At 37.0% G+C, this 14,099-nt stretch overlaps 1 protein-coding gene and 1 pseudogene across 2 annotated transcripts in view; one reads left to right on the top strand and one right to left on the bottom strand.

Annotated features, from left to right (window-relative positions):
- The window catches only part of NFIA (nuclear factor I A), a 348,065-nt gene that overhangs the window by 262,517 nt on the left and 71,449 nt on the right, over nucleotides 1–14,099 (bottom strand). The window lies entirely within an intron of this gene.
- Nucleotides 698–813, top strand: LOC112485977 (annotated as a pseudogene).

Raw genomic sequence — 14,099 nt, 5'->3', positions numbered from 1 at the left:
CCCCCACCACCACCACCTTAAATACAGAGAACTAAATTTAGAAAGGGGAGAAATATAGGTACTTCTACTTTTCTGGTTTTGGTATTCCCAATAATTGTCAGAGTTCCCTACAGAGGATTTAAAAGGTTTTGGTTTGTTTGTTTTGTTTCATTTTGTTTTTGCCATGGAGATATAACATAAATATCTCTTGAATAAATGGATTTTTAAAAATAAGTTTACTGCAGTACAATCCCACTTTTATTTAAAAATGCATTAAAAAAAGAAAAAATGGGGAAAAGGAAGAATTAGAGTTAATTTTAATATTCACCCATGTATTTTTTTCCTAGATTTTCTATACTGGAGATAATATTACCTGTTTACAATAACAAATAAATTATTTTTAATATCAACACATTTTATATGAAAAAAAATTTAAACGGAAGTAAGCAATTAAAAGGAAGAAAAAATCCATGATTTTATTTCCATCCTATAAAACATCTACTGAGATGAAAGGAGAAACTTGGTAGGACTACTTTATAAGAAGACTTAAAGGTCTTTATCATTCATTAATTCATGCCTGCCCCACTCATCCTGCAAAGTTTATGACCTACTTAAAACAATAAACATTCAGGATGTGGTTCCATAGTGTAATGCTTAGCACGTCTGCTTTACACACAGAAGGTCCTGGGTTTGCCCCCCAGTGGAGCCACGGTCCATAGTCTATGGTCATGCCACCCTGAACAATCCCAATCTCTGATCTTGGAAGCTAAACAGGGTTGGGCCTGGTTAGTACTTGGATGAGAGACCACCTAGGAAGACCAGGTACTGCAGGAATAAGTAATAATTTTAAAAATTTTAAAAAAATAAGAAACATTTACAATAAAAACAATAACAAAAATAAAAAAAGGAAAAAAAATTAGGACCTGGGAAAGTAGAATGGCCCTTTACCAGCCTCCATGTAGCTTTCCAGTCTTGGTGATGATAATTAGTCAAAGGCCTTAGAAAGGCATCTAAAATTTCACAGCAGACTCTTTCCTTCTTCATCCCCAGCTGAGCCAGCATAGTTGCTGGAACATACCCTGTTTTCTCCAACTTCTCTGCTTTTCTTTACATGTACTACTCTTCCAATCTCCTCTTCACAACAACTTTTTTACCTTTTAATTCTAGCTCATCCCCTAAAACTCAGCTTAGATGAAACCTCTTTCAGAAAGATAGCCCTGAGTCCTCCACATGTAATTTTATCTCAAACCAAGCTTTATCATATTCGCTTTTCTATTTCTTCATTGGACCGTAAGCTCCTTGATGACAGGACCATGCCTAATACATGGCACATAGTAGGTGTCAATAAATTGTTAAATGAATAAGTGAGGAAATGATTGTATATATAATTGTAACCCAAGAAGGAAACAGTCACTTGACAGAAGGGAACCACACAAAGAAGTAATTATCTATGAAATAACTGATTGCATAGAATATGACCTGTAATAATAATTAAATATAAGAATCCTCTGCATAAATACTGGCCTACTAGAATAAAGCTTCCTATCACATATGTTCATGTTTAGTACTGTCTCATTTGGGAGTGGGAGGTGGGGCGTGGCAGTAAGGTATCACATGGATTTAGAAGAACCATGACTAAATACTACCTGGTACTCTCTCCTAAAAGTTATAATGGTGGGGAAAAACATTCAATAAGAATTTTCTCCATCTGTAGCTATATGGCATTTCTCACACTCTTGAAGTAACAATAAACATCAACAAAGAAAGGCTTAGCTTTAAAGTCAACAATGAATAATGTTTTGGTGATTGGTTTGTTAATACCCAACAAATGCCAAGTCCTGAGATATATTTTTTGAAACCCTTTACACTGACGAGGAGGCCAGACTTTCAAGAACAGCAACATTTAAATATATTGTGACTACAAAAAGTGCTCCTTACTATATGCCAGCATGCCCCTCAGAAAAATAAATCATCTCTTTTCAGTGCCCTATCAAAACCTCATCTAAAAATCCCAACTTTCATAATTCAAATCATAACTTCAGCCCCATCAAAGGTGGGACTGAAAGATCCTCTCAAAGACAAGATCTGTGTCTTCCTTCCTTATGCCCTAGGCACCTATCACAGTGCCTGGCACGTTGGAGGTGCTCAATGGTTATCTAATAGAAGCAAACTCATGTGCCCTTCCACTTTATCATGTGGGATCAAAGGCAGAAATACACTCTTTTCCTTCTTCTCAGTTTTCAATGCAAATGGCTGATGCCTGGCTACTCACTTGTTTTGAAATACATGATAGCAAGCTTCATTCATTCACTTCCTTTTTCTCATCTCTCCATCCCACTAACAAATGAAACTAGGAATAATAAATTCTTCTAAAAGCTGTGGTGTACTCTATCTCTGACCTTGCACCAGAGTCATAATGCAGTGTGGAATTCCCCAACCCATTCCATTAAAAGCCCATTTCATTTTTAGACCAAATGAAAAACAAAAGAAACCATCTGCTTCGTGAAGTATGCATAGGGATGCATGTTGCTTTCAGAGCAGGTAACAGTGCCTGGGTAAAGCCTCCCCAACAGCTTCGCAAACTACCCTGGCCTGCTGAGAGCCATGTGTTTCAAAATCATGAAAAGCTGGGAACAGACCCAGAGCAGGGCCTCTGTAAGTACATTTAGGCATGGACCTCTCCCTCTGCCTAATGCCCTCGCCTCCTAGGTTGTCTTTACCTTTAAGACACCTACATCTTAGGGGAAAAGAGATGAGATATATATAACAAACAGTTTAAAGAAAACAGTCAAATCCAAAAGACATCCCTCACTCCATCCACTTCTCTCTTCAGCTCTGCCCTGATCATCTATCTCTATTCACTTTTTCCTAACACAGAATAGTATTTATTGAGAACGTATTGAGTTGCCAGCCACACTGTATCCACTACCTTACTTAAGGCTCTTAGGTATCACCCTTATCCTTGCTTGACAGAATAGATACGAGGGCTGAGAGAAGTGAAGTCAATTGTCCAAGTTCACAGAGTTGGAAAGCAGCATGATGTTTCTTCCACGGCACTTCTCATAGAAAATGCTTGGGCACATCTTCACAGTCTTGCCCAGAGAGGTGGGACAAAGGAAATAAAGGGGAATTAGGGAAAGTAAGGGATTGATTGAGGGCAAATAAAGCAATCCCTTACTTCTCCCTTGAGGGTAGATTTGAGATTTGAGATCTCTATAAATGGAAAATAACTGCTTGTCCACTTAACACCTCAAACTAAAATACCAAAAACATGCATAGTAATACCACCTTTCACAGATATAATGTGTATCTTCCAAGGAACCCTCAAAGAAATTACTTCTCTGCCATCTTCACCATAGATCTTCAGGATAGCTAGGGAAGATCAGAGATTCTCATCTTTGGAGAATATGAGAGAAATCTCAGGCATGAGAAGTTATGTGACTTGCCCACGATCACACAATGAGTGAACCAGAGCAGGAGGCCAAGTCCCTTGACCTCCTTGGTCTTTTCTCATTTTATTTATTAGCAAGTACAACTCTCTGGATCTGTCTCTTCCAGCAGACTTCCATGTTCCTCAGCAAGAGCTGCCAATTTTTCTTTCCTAGATGAGCAATGAACCTTCCAAGGGTATCAAAACAAACAGTGGAAAGAGCACTGGCCTTCGAGCCAGAAAAAAATCTAGGGGGCTCAAGTCCCAGTCATTTACTGGTTGTGAAACCCTGGGCACGAAACTTATACGCACTTAGATTTCACAGTCCTCATATGTAATCTGGAAGTAAGAATATCTGCCCTCGCTGCCTCATGGAGTTGTCAGAAAAATGAAATGAGAGAATGGCTGTGAAGGGTTCCTTATAAAACTGCAAATACTGTACAAATATAAAGGATTATTATTTTTGGATTCAATAGACTTTCTCAATTGAATGAAGCCCTGTGTAGCTGGATGATCAAGTTCTGTTATAAATAACCAAGAAAAATGCTCTGGTTCCTGAAACAATTTTACCAGCCCACTTGCTCCCATGAAAGGACACTGGTTGTAAAATGAATTAAATCAGCACTCTTTGCTATCTTCAAGACATAAATTGTTACTAGCTTAGGATCAGTAGGGGAATGGCTATTTTCAAAGGCATATAGACCTCTGACTATAAAAAGCTGACCTTCCCCAGTCTAGAACACAGGGCATGGGGCAAGGTGGAAAAACAAAGGAGCTGCCTGCTGGTTTTACAACCAGAATTATCCAACATGGACTGCCTTGTCTCCAACAATGGTTGGAAGAGCTCATATGCTAAACTCAGCTTCTTGTTAAATATTTCAAGGATGCTAATGGAACCAGAAGATCAACTGTTATGCATCAACAGGCTGGCTTTATTCTAAAACCAATTATAAATAAAGTTCTAAATACAGACTGCTTTAAATATGCATTTAAGAAAACATATCCAACCTTCACGCCATCCGTCACCAGCACATATCTGACTCATTTAAAACCCACTGTCTTTGGGGACCCAGTCTGGCACTTCTGTGACCATTTGCCTTCGGAATCATGGCTAGTACAGCATTATTTCTAATAACTTCTAAAGGTTCTTTTTTCTTTAGGAAGCAGAAATTCACTGCCAAACACACTGCTTCCATTCACAAGATTATTTATGACACTGATAATTGAATTCCGGTCACATGACTAAGGAAGACTAGGTTCAGAGGGAAAAGAACCTAACCATAATTTCTAGAGAGATCCATAAATTACTGCTTTTCTCCCCTGGAGGTTGAAGTCCTTGGGGGTCTATGGATTCTTCCCTAGCATTTATTCTAAGTTTGGAATCATCACAGAAATTCCTTTCTCTGTGCTCATTGACAAAGCTCCTAAGGTAAATCCTTTGAAATTACCCTTTGCATCAACTCCTGAGAACCCCTAAGGGGTGCATAGGAAATCTTCTCTTTGAATCAAATGTTGCTGTCTCCATTACAGCACACAGTTCCTGAGGGTTTAGCATCTCAGAATTAAGGATATAACCCTATTCCAGTGTTCTCTTTCCCCAACAAAAGCACACAGTCACATCCATACCTGCACAAACACAGGACTGGGTTTGGTGGCCACAGAAAGGTGGATTCTCTTGTTACTGCTGGGGCGGATTTGAACTTCAGTGTCTCCCCAACAGCACGGGGTAGGGGATAATGACACAGAAGTGTAGTTAGCATTTTTCCTCGGTTCTTCCTCATTGATGCAGTGAAGAATCACAGGTCAGTGAGATTTAGAAAAGATTTATTAAAAGTATATTTAAAAAAGACAAAGCACGCCCCAAGGAGGCACATGATTTCAGTGAAGAGCTATAACCAGGTGCTGTCACAACAGCCAACCAACCACCAACAAAGACCCCCCAAAGTGGGAATCTCTGCATTATATTTGGGCCTTGATGGGTGCTTCCGAATGCATTCCTAGGTGACTGGCAAGTGAGGTCATTTTGATTGACACCTGGCTGCTATATAACTCTGCCTAGTGCACATGTACTAATCCAGAATTCTACTACCATTGGGGTATTCTTTGGACGGTCTCTAGGCTGGGCCTCTACTCCTTTGTTCCCCTGTCGCTCATGTCTAACTAGCTACCTAACACTCTTATTACTTCTCAAATTAGATCAGCAGGACATTTCCTTCATTTCTTTAAGGAAGACCTACCAAAAATCTTTCCTAAATAAAAAATTCATCCTCCTCCCAAATCCTCTAGTTAATGTTTTAACAAAGATGGGGCTTTAATGATTCAATGTAGCCTGAATTACAGATAGCATTTATCTCTTATTATCCTTTGGTTCAACTAGGGAAGAAATGTCTCTATAGTCTCTTTCAAAATATTTTCAAATTACGCTTAAAATGAAAATACAATGAATAATGTCAGTCTAAAAGGAACGGTTTTTTTCCTCCAAGAATTACCCTCTTAAATACATCACATTTCCATTTGCTTGGCTTCTTATTTCAAGTAGATGGGTTAAACAGCATCATCCTATTGTAATACTTTTAGCCTGAAATAAATTTAGCATTTTAGAAGCTTTTCCACAGTCTCTTTTATTTAAGTTTCAGAGACCGTAATAAACAGTATTGGATAAAAGATTCAGAATGAAAGAAATTGAGAGAGTAAATAAATCTTCGAAGGTTACACAGCCAATCTGGTATCCATGTAAAGGCCTTTACTAAATATGAATACAAGCACCCATGTGTACAAGCATGTGTGTGAGTGTACACACACACACACACACACACACACACACACACACATACACATCACAGAGCAAAGCAAACACTGTGTTAGCAACAACTTAGGCATTATTTCCTATAAACTTTCTGTCCTTTTCTATTTAGGAAAGAATCTCTCTTTTTCTCCCTCTGAAACTGAAAGACTCCTTTAGCTATAACACACACACACACATACACACACACACACAAGTCCTCTTCTTTAGAGGCTTATCAAAACCAAACACCTTTGTGAGTGTACCACTGCTGATGTTGGCACAATTTGGTGATAAGTGTCTAGCCGTTAAAAAGGCAGTGACACTAATTTTTGCTCAGTTCAGACCATCTTCTTAAGTTCCAAAGTAAAGAAATACTTCCTACTATATTCAATGAAGAATATCATTTTGCAGGAAAATTCAAAATGTTACTGATAATTATTATTATCATTTAGTTGGCAAAAGTGGGTTGGGGGTGGGGGGAACATATTCCCAGGCAAGAGGTTCAGGTTAGGCTACAGCCCTAAACATTTAGAAATACCACACTGGCTACAATACAGGGAAAACACCAAATGCTATGACCCAAGACCATTTACTAGCAAGCTGGGTTTCTGGGCCTATCCTAATAATGTAGGTCTTGGCCATAAATTGCCCAGGAACCCTACAGCTTCTTGGTGGTCATCTCAAGTTTTACAATATACCCTCATTTATAGGCATTCCTTCCCCATCTAGGTAAAAAGAAATTGTGGGACACTGCTATGGATCAGAGCAGCTGTGAGCCTGTCCAAACACCACCCACATTTTAGATCCTTCAGGGAGACAAGTGTGAACCTAAATCATTCACTTAACCTCTTTTAGGTCATGAATGCCTTTGTGAACTTGATGAAAGCTACAGCTGACGGTGTCTAGAAGTTGTATTCACACAGTGTCTATGCATGAGGATCCCCAAGGTATCTCCTTGGGGCCAGATAAGGAGGCCAACACAGTGCCTTCTGGAACTCAATAAAATTCTTACTGCCTGACCTATGCTAATTGTTACCATGCCTTCCAAGATAAACAGCAAACACCCCAGAGAGTATATAGCAGGGGTAGTGGGAAAATACTCCTTTATATACCACAAAAATATCACAGTGGAATTACAAACAGCATATATAACACTACTTTTACACAAGTCTCAGAGAAGAAAGCCAATTTTTGCTGTTCCAGTTCAATCAGAATAAAACTAATTTAGTTAACTAATAATTTGTTGAGCAGATACTATGTACAAGAAGCCAGGATTTGCTGAGGATACCAAAGAATCATAAGATTGTTTCTATCCATTGGGAATTCTGAGCCAAGTTGGGGAGAGAAAAAACCAAGAGGTTATTGATATCACAGGCCATGTTTCAAACCTTTTGGTTTTTCCAGTAAGAAGTATGATATCTGGCAAAAGCAGGCATTTAGTAAATGTCTCTTGACCACTGAACTCTGCTAAGTACACGAATACCTAAAACACAAGGCAGAAAAAGAATAATACAGAGCCCAACCACAAAGTAAGTAAGGTAATTGCATTGGAAAATGTAGACACCTTTCCAAAATAACCATGTTCAATTGGAGAGTCTGTTAAGACTTTAGGGAGAACTGACACCTAAAACACAGACTGAGGATAGATAGGACTCCTTTGGACCAAAATGTGAGGGTAGGAAGAAGGGCATTCCAGGAGGGACAAACCGAGACAGCACAGCATAAGACGTGGCCTGGAAACAAACAGCACATAACCCAAATTTGACTGGAATGCAGAATGGTGTTGGGGGAGGGAGGGTTAAATATTTAGAATCCTCTATTCTGTGCTTGTTACAAAGCTGAAAAAAAAAAAAAAAACAGACTTTAGACTATGTTGCTTTTTAAACTTGCAGCAGCAAGGGAAAAAAACTTGGAGTATTTATCTAAAAAGCTTTCAAGATCCTCCAAAATTAATTTTTTTTTTTTTTTTTTTGGCTTTAGGGAGGAATCAACTCAATTTTATAAATAAAAGCTCCCCTTAAACAGAGTCAGGGCCAAGTTGAACAAGTTGCTATTTTATTCATTTAGGCTTCCCACACACAGAAGCCTGATATGAGGAGCAAAAGATTCACAGGTCTGTCCTTTGTTTTATGTAGCCACATCTTGTTTCCAACAAAATTATGATAAGATGGACTTTGTTTTCTAAACAAACTTGTGGCTTTCCTTAAGTAAAGGAAGCAAGACTGCTGGAAAAAAAAAAAAGGAATAAGAAGAAGAAGAAGAAGAAGAAGAAGAAGAAGAAAGAAGGAAGAAAGAAGAAGGAAGAAGAAGGAGAAGAAGAAAGAAAGAAAGAAAGAAAAGAAAATGCTGATAAGTGGGTAAAAGAAAAATATTTAACAGTCATTCATAATTAAGCTTTCAAAATATCTGATCAAAGCTATGGCTGCTATAGCCAAGGCTTCATTTTCAACCCCTTGGAAAGAGAAATGTAACCTCCATTCCAGAGGCATGAAATAGCCCTAGGGTATCCCAAGTACACTATCACTTTAAAGAAACATAATAGGAGAATTCGTTATTGAATGTCTTCAAGAATCATGGCCACTGAAACGTTAGTGTCCACAATCTCCACATAGCTTAGGTTTGGGTAACCAAAACTATTCATTAAAGGGCTCTCAAAAAAATATTTTGTTTAAGTCTTACCTAGCTATATATTTAGTTTGAGTTCATGTTATAAATAACGCTTTTATTTTTATTTAGTTCAATTTACTTCACTACTTTTTTGTGTCTAAAACAATTATCTTTTCAACTACCTCTCTCAATATATCTATATTATACATACATATGCAGAGACAGACCACTCAAGCAGAAGTAGTTACCTGAAGTCAACTGCTTTAGGGAAATAGTGTAAATATAAATCAATTCTTGTACTTCCACAAAAGCACCAGTTGTTAAAGAACTTGCAATTGGTATTTGCATTATTAGTTAAGACCTTATACATATCAGTATGAGTTAATTCTATAAGCTTGTATGGCTGTTAATGCCTCAATACTTAACATAAATGTATTTGCCAAACTTGACTTAGACATGTATACATAAGGTAACACAGGAATCTTTTAGTAAAAAGCCTTGATAACATTCCCCACAATATCCAACCAAAGCCCAGATCCATTAGCCCTTCCACAGTCCTTTGTCTGATCCATTATGTAAATGCAAAGTATCAATTGGCACAAAATCTTCATAATCTTATTAAGTTTACATCAAAATCTGTATATGTGAAGAGCACCCAATATTGGAATTTAAATAACCTTTAGGATTTGAGCTAGAGGGTTTTCCAGGCACACCCAGAAATCTACTGAAGATAAGGATAAGCTGTGACATGCTTTTGAAAGATTAGAGGTAGAAGAAATGAAATTAAAAGAAAACTGAAAGGATCATAACACCTAAAACCTGCGAATGTTTTAATGGGAAATAACACCATTTCTGGCTCACAGAAATAACAACAGGATTAACAGTTGCAGATTTGTGCCTTCTACTAAGATCCTTTTTCAAACTACTTCAAATGAATACATGAAGGATTGATTTTTAAACCCATGTAAATTCTTAGAGACAATGCAGACTGACTTAATTATAATCAATAAAATCTACAGACGTTGATGCAACCAAGCAGAAACACTGCTACCGAAAAAACATGACATAAAAATCACTCCATGGCTCCCTTTGTACGTAACAGTGATATGACCTTAATAAATATTTCATTCCTTTCGGTGAATAACCAAGCATCAAGATGGAAAATTTTAATAGCTAGGAAATAATATCATAATGACTTTACTAAGAAAATGCCTCCTTTAGAGGAAAGTAAAGTTATCCTAACTTTCAGTCTTCATTTCCAAGATATACCCCAAATTAGCACATAATCCTAAATGATAATACACTTATCTATCCTTTCCATATACAGACTGATGCATTGCTTAAAGAGGTTTTACAGAGACTATACTCACTATAGCAATGTTAGAAAAATCATATGGGAAAAGATCTTCCATCGCCACACAGAGTAAGTGCTCAACAAATATTCTTGGAGTAAATGACTTTAGGGACTGGTCAACAGTCAGGTCATACAACAGCCTGTGCAGTGACTCACAGATTTCTTTCATGAATTGTAATTTGTAGCTAAGAGCCCATATCATATAGATAGTTTGGACTATTTCATTACTCAGTACATTACCATACCTTTACCTACATTTACATCTATCTGCTCTTTTTCTTCTCACCCACCCAAAGTGGGTGGATCTTGTGATGTAGCGGAATGAGCATGGAATGCAGACAGAGCTGGGTTCCAAGCTCACCTCCAAAATGCACTGACTGTGTACCTTAGGGAAGCCACTTGACACACTCGGGGCCTTGGTGTCTTCATCAAGGAATCAAAGGTGACAATACTCAATTTACAAAATCATTATGCAGATTAAAGATCGCAAGTTTAATGCATCTGGCACATCTTTCACATTATAGGTATACGTTAAATAAAAACACACTATATTTCCCCATACAAATAAGTCCCCTATTCTTTTCCTTGTCTCTAAAACAGTCTCTCATTACAACTCCACTCTAAAGTAGATTTTGATAGAGCATCTGGATAATATTTTTATTTTTAAACCTAAATACAGTATTTATAGTGAACTGGATCACATATCTATTTACTCTCTTAAATAATTCTAAAAGACCGTGTCAGCATAGTTTCCCTAATAAAAAACAGTTCTGCCTTTTATTTTATAGCTTATGGTTACTAAAATATTTAATTATCCTGGTATTATTAGAAATTTCACTACCTTTCTGGGCCTGACAAAGTAAGTATATATTGGAATTATATAAAAGTTGTAGAGGTTTCCATGCTTCTAGGTATTCAGTAGGTGGCCAATTCATGATCCCTAAACTTTACAATATCTTCCTATATCAAAGAGTAACCCTTCAGATTAGCTGGAGTTGTTTTGGTTTGATTTGCTTTTTTCATTTTGGAGGTTCTTTTTAATTAACATCTAGATCACGAAAACCCGAATTTATAACCCTGAGAAGAAATGATCAGGATCAGGCAAAAATATTTTCTCTCAATTTATGTACACATGGTGACTTCCTGAATTGCCAAGGACATTAAAGAATAGCTAACTCAGCAGTAAGCTGCAAAAGGATGTAAGCAAAAATATTACAGATGAGTCGATTGGCTAGAGTCAAATAAATATGGTTTTCCTTTAGCACATGATTACCTGTGATGAAGAGGTCTTCAAACTTCCATAATTCTTGAGTTTAAGTAACTAAATATACCTGGTTTGGCAGCATTTCAACTATATCCATGCATATAAAACTTGCTTTTCATCAGCTTAAAATGGTGTTTTGTAAAGCATTTTGGAAAAGTTTCCCAGTGGTAGATTTAAATATACAGATAGACATAAAAGACTTCTGTCGAATAAAGGTTATCAAAATCAGATGACAATGATTTATAAGACAAAGATTTATTTAAGATTAAAAACAAAGAAAAATGCAGTTTATCCATGTTAAAGAAAAAAAGAAAAAATGGGGTAACTTAGATATTTTGTGATGTAGTAGTACAGAAATAACATTAAAAGTCATGCTCTTTTCTAACCTCTCTACTAAAACTCTAAACTTTTCCAAAAATTAAATAAATTCATGTAATGTCCTCTCAACAATTTTACTCATTGTTAGCGATGACCTATCCCACATAATGAAAAAGTGTTTAATTAAAAAATAAAGCACTGGCCTTCCCCCAAATGATACTTATTTTATAATGCTCAAATCTGGAGATTTTTGATAAATATAGGAGGTTGCAGGGTCTCCAGGGCTGGCAGCTGGGTTTCCTGTTGAGTTGGTTGCTGTGGCAAGCAGTATTCCCCAGCAAATACCACAGCCATTTATAACCTCCTCATCACTACCCTCATCACTACAAAGACTGGCAAGCTGGATATTCATTTCTCCAAATTTCCTTGCAGCGAGTGATCCAGTTTTAACTAGTGAATCATAAGGAGATGTCACCTGTGTAACTTCCAGCAAAGCGTTTCCTTTCTTGATGAATGGAGCAAATTAGGCTAGCATGACCCATCACCCCCATCATCCTGCCTTGAACATACAGATAGCAACTGTAACATGACAAGAATTACAAAAAATAAGTCAACAAATAAAGCATGTCAGGTCAGAAAAATGGGAAGTGCCTGGATTCTTGTTGGTAGTAGTGAGCAAATAAACCAACACGAGCTACTAACTCTGGACTTATCGTTAGAAAGAAAAATAAATCTTTGTTTAAACCACTGGGGTTTTTTTGTTTGTTTGTTTCTATCAGCCAATAGCACTCTCAGGACATAGCTGTTATTATTGAAAACATTTACTGATGCATATAAAAATCTGGGTTTCCAGATTCTTAAAAAATAAGAAGAACCAGGACACTGGGCCCAGGTTTTCAAACAACGGCTAACACCAATAGTCTTGAACTAAGGAGCCTTTCAATGGGACTCGCTGGCTTTCAATGGGACCTGGGCTCTCTCTGTCCACTGCCTATTTCACTCCGTTAGTTACCTACCTCTCCTAGCTGCTGCAAGCATCTGAATTTGAGATCCTAGAACATAGCATACAAAAATATATACCACACACTATAAAAACAAACTATTATTATAATCAACAAAATAGTTTTTGCTTCCTAAAATCCAGATTGCCACGGTCTCACTTATGAAAATATATTTTCTTTTTCTGATTACTAACTTTTTCAATGGGCACATCATTTTGGGTTTTGCTTTTATAGCACACTTATACAGAGAGGAGGAAGACACCACAGCACCAAAAGGTGGCTATACACTACTAGTTAGGGCTAAAGATAATATAATGGTAATAATAAGCATAATAACAGCTACTATTTATAGAGATATTGTGAGAGGCTAGGCAGTGTACTAAGTGCTTTACAAATACTGTGTCACATAATCCAGGCGAAAAAAGTACTAGAACCTTTTTTAAAAACATTTAGAAAGTGAGTCTCAGAGAAAATAACTGATTCAAAATCATACAGCTAACAAGCAACGGCCAGAAAATTTGAATCTAAGTCTTTCTGATGCTGACATATACTATTAACCATAGGTTGATTATATTGTTTCACAAAGAAGAGACAAAAAATATCTGAATTTTTTTTTTGAGAAATGTTCCATAAAATTTCTCAGATCTACGTCTCATCTCTATGTAACTGTATTCTAACATGAATATTATGTCAAATATTTTATTTTTAATACCCATTAGTATAAGACTTGATTCCGGTATAGGATATTTTTTTCAAAAGGCACTTCCTTCTTAAGTATAACTGACCTGGTACAGTAAATTCTCAAGATTTAAAAATGACTCATTTCCAAAGCTCCACACATTAGCAGCTGGTATTATTCAATCTGAGATTTAAATTTATAATGTACTCTTGATAATGTACTCCCAATACATTTTTCACTTCTCTATCTCTTGAATGACACAAGATAAAAGATCTTTAAGGTATAAATATTTTATATAAACTTTCACTCTGTTTTTCCTCAGCCATTTTCCATTTGCAAACACTAGACATCATGCAAAAAAAAAAAAAAAAGAGAGAGAGAGAGAGGTTGAAAGAGTTTTATGGATTATGTTGGGGGTGCTGAGAACTGCTTATCCATTCTGCTGTGGCAGCAGACACCACAGCTACCAGCCTAACGGCCCTTGCTTGCTAATCAGAATGTTCTACCCTAACTGGGGTCTGATTCAAACTACCATTTTTCCAATGGGCAGATAGTGGGCTAGAAGGAAACAAATTCCCGGCACCATCTATAGTGATAACTAAGTTTGTGCAGGGTGCTGCTGGTGCCAATGGAACTCTGGTACTGGGCCACTTCATTCAGTTGGAAGGGTCACAACACAGCC

This window comes from Pteropus alecto, unplaced genomic scaffold, assembly GCF_000325575.1.
Source record: "Pteropus alecto unplaced genomic scaffold, ASM32557v1 scaffold25, whole genome shotgun sequence".
NCBI classification, from domain to species: Eukaryota; Metazoa; Chordata; class Mammalia; order Chiroptera; family Pteropodidae; genus Pteropus; species Pteropus alecto.
This window is presented reverse-complemented; position numbering and strand designations above follow the sequence as displayed.